Source organism: Hibiscus syriacus, unplaced genomic scaffold (assembly GCF_006381635.1).
Source record: "Hibiscus syriacus cultivar Baekdansim isolate YM2019G1 unplaced genomic scaffold, ASM638163v2 tig00111027_pilon, whole genome shotgun sequence".
In the NCBI taxonomy this organism is placed as follows: Eukaryota; Viridiplantae; Streptophyta; class Magnoliopsida; order Malvales; family Malvaceae; genus Hibiscus; species Hibiscus syriacus.
The window spans coordinates 3,429,269-3,437,308 of record NW_024062960.1 but is presented as its reverse complement, the minus strand read 5'-3'; positions in this window follow the sequence as shown (position 1 = coordinate 3,437,308).

Genomic DNA, 8,040 nt, shown 5'->3' with positions numbered 1-8,040 from the left:
AAGTGGATTTAGGCTATCTTATCAGAGAAATGGTAAAGTTTATTTGTTAACCGACAATGAAGATGTTGAACGATTCATTGCTTACATTAGTGTTTCACAAGATGATGTTACATTGTATGTTGTTGAACCTAGAAGTAGTATTGTTGGGTCAGTAGCGGGTAGTAATCAACTAAGTTTTTCTCAAAACCCACAACCTTTCTCTAATCCAAATCCCAATCAACTTTCAGCACCAAATTCCGGTTTTCGTATTGACCAGTTAGACGATGATGAGCCAACAGAAAAAATTGTGAGTACTAGTCAGTATTCGAAATTTGGTCTTGGTCAATATCCGGACTTTGATATTGGTCAATACACGGATTTTGATGATGTTTCAGAAGAAGAAACAGACCATGCGTGTAATGATATTGATATTGGTCAATACCCGAATTTTGATGATGAAACAGCCGTTGCCGAAGAATGTAATGTTGATGATAATGAGGAGGAAGTTACGACTGTGAATGAACATGTTGAACATCCATTCTGTAATTCATATAATCCTGAAGAAGAAAAAGAAGAAGAAAAAGTCCCCGAAGAAAAGAAAATGCCACGGGCGTATAACTGGAATATGCCAGAATTACTTCAGATACCGGAAGAAGAGTTGATAAAGAAAGCAGTTGATTGTTACACAAAAGTTATTCGTATCAAGAAAGATGATTGTTTTGATACAAAGGAAGACTTGAAGATAGCTTTATATACGAAATGTGTGGAAGATGGCTATCAACTAAAAGTTAACAAATCAAGCAAAGATCGTTTCGAAACAAGGTGTATGATTGACAAAAACTGTACGTGGCGTATGATTGCAAAGAGAATAAAAGATTGCAAAATGTTTCAAGTTAGGACTTTTATTGATAAACATACATGTTCAAGAACCCAAGTTTTTCCTCACCATAGACAGGCAAACAAAAAGGTGTTGGGTGGTTTTCTGGCTGAGTTAATGTTTTTGAATGGCAGGGTATATCGGGGACATGAAATTATGACTGACATGAATGCTCGGTTCAAGATTAGTATATCATATTCTCAAGCTTGGAGAGCCAAATGTTATGCCTTGGAATTGTTGAGGGGGTCGCCAGAAGCATCGTTTGCCCAACTGCCGGCTTATTGTCACAATTTAAAGCTGAAAAATCCTGGGTCGGTAACTCATATCAAAACAGATAGAGATGGACGCTTTGAGTTGCTGTTTATCGCCATTGGTGCTACGGTTAGTAAATCAATATAATTTTGTTGACTCATTTTTGTTAGTTACATGCATTTCACATTTAAATGATTATATTTCTTGTGTATATTATTTTGTAGATTCGTTCGTTTATTACTTGCATGCGCCCAGTTATTATAGTTGACGGAGCACATTTGAAAGGTCGATACCTTGGAGTAAACTTATTAGCAGTAGCCATGGATGCTAACAATGGGATATTGCCAATAGCTTACGGGGTTGGCAAATCTGAAACCTCTGATTCATGGACATGGTTTATGGGGCATCTTAGGGATTGCATAGGTCCTATTAGCAATCTGACAATCATATCCGATAGGGCAAACTCAATTGACAACGCTGTTAGAAGGTGTTTCCCAGATGCTTTTCATGGACTTTGTGGTGTTCATTTGTATAGAAATCTAAAATCAAGGTCTGCTGGTATAAAAAAGCACAAATGGACATACTGGAAGGCTGTAAAAGCTTATCGGGAAGTGGATTTCAATAAGCATATAAATTGTTTAAGACGTGTTTTGCCTCAGTGTGCTCAAACACTAGAAGATGTCGGGTTTGAAAGATGGTCAAGAGTACATCAACTTGGAGCAAGATATGGTTTCATGACGTCTAATAGTGCAGAATCAATCAACGCTCTAAGTCGTCATTCCCGGAAATTACCCATTACTATGTTAATGGAGTTTTTTCGAGCCTCTATTCAACAGTGGTACTACAAGAAAAGAAACCATGCAGGTATTATTTCTTTGAATTCGTAACTTATCATATTTATATATTTTACTAAGTATTGTTTATTTAAATTTACAGGAACATTGGAACATCGTGTTACACCATGGACTGAAAAAAGATAACGAAACGTGTTGTGAAGTCAACGTCATGGAGAGTTGAACCATGTTCAAACACTTTGTTTCAAGTACTGGATAATAACTTAAATGGGCTAGTCGATCTAAATGCAAAGACGTGTAGTTGTATGAAATGGCAAACATCTGGTTATCCGTGTGGCCATGTTATAAAAGTTGCTCTTCATTTAAACCAAGATGATTCAAGCGCATACGCTATGGATTGCTACACTACAGAAGTTTATCGACAGACTTATGCCGAGATTGTCTACCCTATTCCACATCCTTCTGAGTGGGACATACCAGATGACTTACAAACAGTTTTGCCACCAGCCATGGACAGAAGGCTACCTGGCCGACCAAAAAGTCACGATCGTATACCGTCTAAGGGTGAAGAGAAGAAGAGATCGACATGTAGTCGGTGCAAGGAAAGTGGTCATACAAGGTTGACATGTGGATCACCAGTGCCATCAAAATCATCTTTTCCTCTACCAAAATATGGATCCTCATCAAAATCCAAAGCTCATATGGTGTGAACTTTGTATTATGTAAACGTTGTTATTCAGTTGTATTATGTAAACGTTTTAACATTTAACATTTTATGTGTATTATGTAAACGTTGCCATCAAAAGCTCATATGCAAACGTTGTATTATGTGGATTTTATGTGTGAACTTTTAACATTTTCAGTTGAATTAATGACTCAGGCCAACCATTTTGACTTAACCAACTCTTGTTATTCAGTTGTTATCACTATTAGGCATGCATTTGACTATCGCAACACGGAAAATACAATCGCAACGCGAAATGAAAATCCCAACATGAAAATCGCAATGCGGAAATGAAAATCGCAACGAGAGAATCGCAATGCGAAATGAAAATCGCAATGCGAAATGAAAATCGCAACGAGAGAATCGCAATGCGAAATGAAAATCGCAATGCGAAATGAAAATCGCAACGAGAGAATCGCAATGCGAAATGAAAATCGCAATGCGAAATTAAAATCGCAATACGAAATGAAAATCGCAATGCGAAATGAAAATCGCAATGCGAAATGAAAATCGCAACGAAAGAATCGCAATGCGAAATGAAAATCACAATGCGAAATGAAAATCGCAACGAGATAATCGCAATGCGAAATTATAAACGCATTGCGATTTTCATTTCCGCATTGCGATTTTCATTTCGCATTGCGATTCTCTCGTTGCGATTTTCATTTCGCATTGCGATTTTCATTTCGCATTGCGATAGTCATTTTTGCCTTCAACATAATGCAGATTGAAATCAACAAAATCAACCATTACATTTCAATCAATTAAACAAGCACAAATAAGAATTATGTTCGCATCAATTACACAAATCAACTTTTACAAATCATCTTTTACAAATCAATTAAACAATCAAAAATTGAATCAACTTTTACAAATCAATTAAACAATCAAAAAACAATCAATTAAACTATTGAATCAACTTTTGCAGCTCGACATCATTTTCACGCAGTTCACTTCTGAGATTAACCTGCAGAAACCAAACATTTGTTCAAACAACACTTTCTACGCAAATTATTGAATTCTAATTACTTAACCAAACATTTTCATTTATAAGTATATAAACTTACCAATTGTTTATGGACATTTTTATAACGCGGATGCAGGTAGGCAGCGTCTCGTATATATCGATTTAGCCATATAATGCCGAAACCACAAGCCTACTGCAGCTTTATCTCTATCGGTGGGAGGTAGATACTTGATGCTTCCCGTCGTCAAACGCTCCAACGCCAAGCATACGAGAGGACCACAATCTCCTCTGGCTCCGCTCGTTTGTTGTGGCGCGGTCTCGTCTCTAATAACTGTAATATTGAGCTTCTTTGGCTTCTTGTTTCCAGAACGAGTCCAATAATTGATCGCATCCAAGAATTTAGCCAAATGAGAGCTCCATCCCTTAATAACATCTCTTAAATCAGCCAATGATATGTAATTTATCATGCTGTCATACACTATTGTCTTAAGGGATGGGAGCTGAAGCTCGACGAGAATCCAATGTTTACGTTCCAAAACAGGGATAAACACCTGCAATCATAAGTAATAATTCATTCATTTGCGCACTTATTTCATAAAACCTTTAAACTCAATCTAAAATAAATACTAACCTTATCGACCTCCCACCATGCAGGATAAAGTTTAGCTTGTCCATTGCCCAAATCAAATGATTCATCTCGTGCATTCTTCAAGTGAACGGCGTGAAAAGACGTCGGCATTATTGTATATCGTATATTTTTATTTTTCTTAAGTTTTCTTATTATTAGAAGACGTGTCACCCACGCATCGATATGCTGTTTTACAAAAAAAGACATATATTAGTGACTTACATAAATTTAAAAAAAAAATTAATCAAATTGAAATATAAGAAAAATATAAGACTTACCCCCCCATCGAAATAGCCATTGTCTTCGACCCCTAATAATACGCCCCACCAAGGCCGTTCAAGCAACAAAAAGATATCATCGGTGAGCTTGCATATGTCAGTGAAACACCCCTTGCTCCGCTCATGTAGATAAAAATCAACTGCGGTCTTAGCCCAAAGGGTGTTATCCAAAATTGTGTCCGGTAGTTGTTCCCTCTCCTCTTCAGATACCGGTATGGTACTGGCCGGTAACTCATACGAGAGCCAACTCTCATCCATCATGTCCGGAACCGGTGGGGGTTTCTCAATACTTCGATATATTACCCCATGTGAATCGGGCTCTGGAATGGTGGGAGGGACCTCTTCAACGATGACAGTTGCCTCTTGAACGGTGGGAGGGGACTCTCGAGGAATGATATGGGGGGCCTCTTCAACGATAGGAGTGGACTCTTGAGGGATGACAGGCGAGTCGGGCTTCTTCTTGCGGTGTCTTCGCACTATTGGGGTGTACGGAGACTTAATAGCACGTGCACGCTGTCTGATGCGTGAACTCCGTCGTGCAAGCATAACCCGACGTAAAGCATCCACTCTATCGGGCCGCTAAATAATTAAATACAAAAATCAGTAAATAAACAGACATGATATTTAAACAGTGAAAACAAAGACAAATATGTTTCAAACTTGCATTGTATTCACCCAAGTCATTATTCTATCATAGTTCACAAAATGCATCAGATAACAAAGAAAAATATGTTTCAAACTAATACCCTGAAGTTAGTATTTGTCTTTGATTTGTCTATTGGTTGAAGTAATGCAATCCATTCAAGTTTCAATTTGCAGAAGAAGAAATAGTTTACTTTCGCAACACGAAACTTAAAATCGCAACGCGAAACCAAAATCGCAACGCGAAATGAAAATCGCAACGACAGAATCGCAACGCGAAATGAAAATCGCAACGAAAGAATCGCAACGCGAAATGAAAATCGCAATGCGATTTTGGTTTCGCGTTGCGATCTTGTCGTTGCGATTTTGGTTTCGCGTTGCGATTCTGTCGTTGCGATTTTCATTTCGCGTTGCGATTTTGGTTTCGCGTTGCGATTTTAAGTTTCGTGTTGCGAAAGTAAACTATAAATTCTTCTGCAAATTGAAACTTGAATGGATAAATTTACTTTCAACCAAAAGACAAAACAAAGACAAATACTATTTCACAGTGTTAAAGAATACACAGTTTAGCAGAATTGGCAGCAACCGAACAAATTTACTTTCAACCAAAAGACAAAACAAAGACAAATACTATTTCACAGTGTTAAAGAATACACAGTTTAGCAGGATTGGCAGCAACCGAACAAATTTACTTTCAACCAAAAGACAAAACAAAGACAAATATATTTCACAGTGTTAAAGAATACACAGTTTAGCAGAATTGGCAGCAACCGAACAAATTTACTTTCAACCAAAAGACAAAACAAAGACAAATACTATTTCACAGTGTTAAAGAATACACAGTTTAGCAGAATTGGCAGCAACCGAATAAATTTACTAAGCAATCTAAGTGAAATGGCTAATCTAAGTGAAATGGCTAATCTAAGTGTTAAAGCATCTTTGTCGGTCGCCTATCATGAGGTGATGGTGGAGAAGAGGCTCGATGATGTGACGGGATAGGTGATGGCTCTCGTTCTAGAGGTGTATAGTCGTCACGATCGGGTGATGGCTCTAGGTGAGGTGATGGCTCTCGAATTGGAGGAAGTGGATGCTGCTCATCATCCGTGCCATCAAAAAAACTCTGACTAGCTTGCCACCAATCAGTGGCAAGCTCTTCCTCCGTGGGTGACAGTCTTTGTAATGGAATGTTGGCCTCCTAAAATATAAAAACTCAAACAAAGTTAAACGTCTACTATTAATAACTTGTTTATATATTATATGAAAGTATTTGTGTTAACTTACATTATTTATTGTGGCATATGGTATTAAGTCTTCCCAATCCAACAGAGTTTTCCTCTTCCAGGAAATAGCCCTGGGAATATCATTTGACGTTTTTATTGCATATGTACGCATGCTGGGGAAAGCCTCGAATATCCAAATCTACAAACAATATAATAACAAAATTAGTAATTGTTAAATAATTAATTATAATTTTAGAAACATTATATAGAAATTCTTACCTTAAAGGCCCAAACAAAGCCTGACAAAGTGTATTTGGACCCATCGCCCCGCAAACTTTTGCGGTCATCAAAGGCAGACGACAACTTAGTCCAGGTAGCTTTCCATATATACGAACCCCACGGAAACAGATTCCATGCATTCAGGTCCTCTACCAATATTATTAGCTCCCGATGAATAGGTTGTCTGGCCTCTCTGCCTAAAAAGCCGGCATACACAAGTAGTAGAAGGCATACTCGGACAACATCGACGTCTTCCATCCGAGTGAAACCAGCTTTCTTATTAAATAATTTCTTCAGGTCGTCGACATGTAGGTTCGGCTTCTCCATTGACTCATCCGGAAAAACCCGGGATAACCATGATGGGCGGGCGATATGACGAGTGTACCGGCCTACATCATCGTGTCCGAATCGTAGACCAGTGATTAAGCAGAACTCCTTCCGCCCAAAGCAAGTATACGCTGGTGGAAAATGAAACCATATCTCTTCCTCACCACGTTGTATACTGTCGGGTAGATTTGATGTCATGGTCTGAAGCCACAAATGGGTCAAATTAGCATCTCCACCCGGATGCTGTACTCTCAGCCATGGCCCGAAGCAGGTTTCCTCAAACAATTGTCTTTGAGCAGGTGAAAGCTTCTTTGCAATTGTAGTGGCCAGGCTGACTTTATTTCTCAAGGTCAATTGAGCCGAAAAAAATTTCTACAAAAACAATAAACATACCAAGTTAGATATACCAAAAACTACACTGTGAAGATATACCAAAAACAATAAACATAAAAAGTAGTAGTTTATTCTTGAAACTAAAATTTGCAACACTGTTTTGTCTTTTGGTTGAAATGAAAATCGCAACGAGAGAATCGCAACGCGAGATGACAATCGCAACGAGAGAATCGCAACGCGAAATGAAAATCGCAACGAGAGAATCGCAACGCGAAATGAAAATCGCAATGCGATTTTGGTTTCGCGTTGCGATTCTCTCGTTGCGATTTCCATTTCGCGTTGCGATTCTCTCGTTGCGACAGTCATTCTCTCGTTGCGATTTTCATTTATCTCGTTGCGACTCTTCTGCAAATTGAAACTTGAATGGATTGCATTACTTCAACCAAAAGACAGAACAAAGACAAAGACAAATACTAACTTGAAAATCGCAACGAGAGAATAGCAACGCGAAATGAAAATCGCAACGACAGAATCGTAACGCGAAATGAAATCTAAGTGAAATGGTTAATCTATTATTGAAATGACCAGTAAACTTATCATCAGTTTCAATATGAGAAACCTACAATAATGCAAACATTTCAAAATAAAAATAATTAAAAAAACTAACCCTCGGAGGTTGATTTTCCATTTCTGAATATTGTGAGGGATTTCTGACCGTGAATGGTTGTGAGGGATTTCGC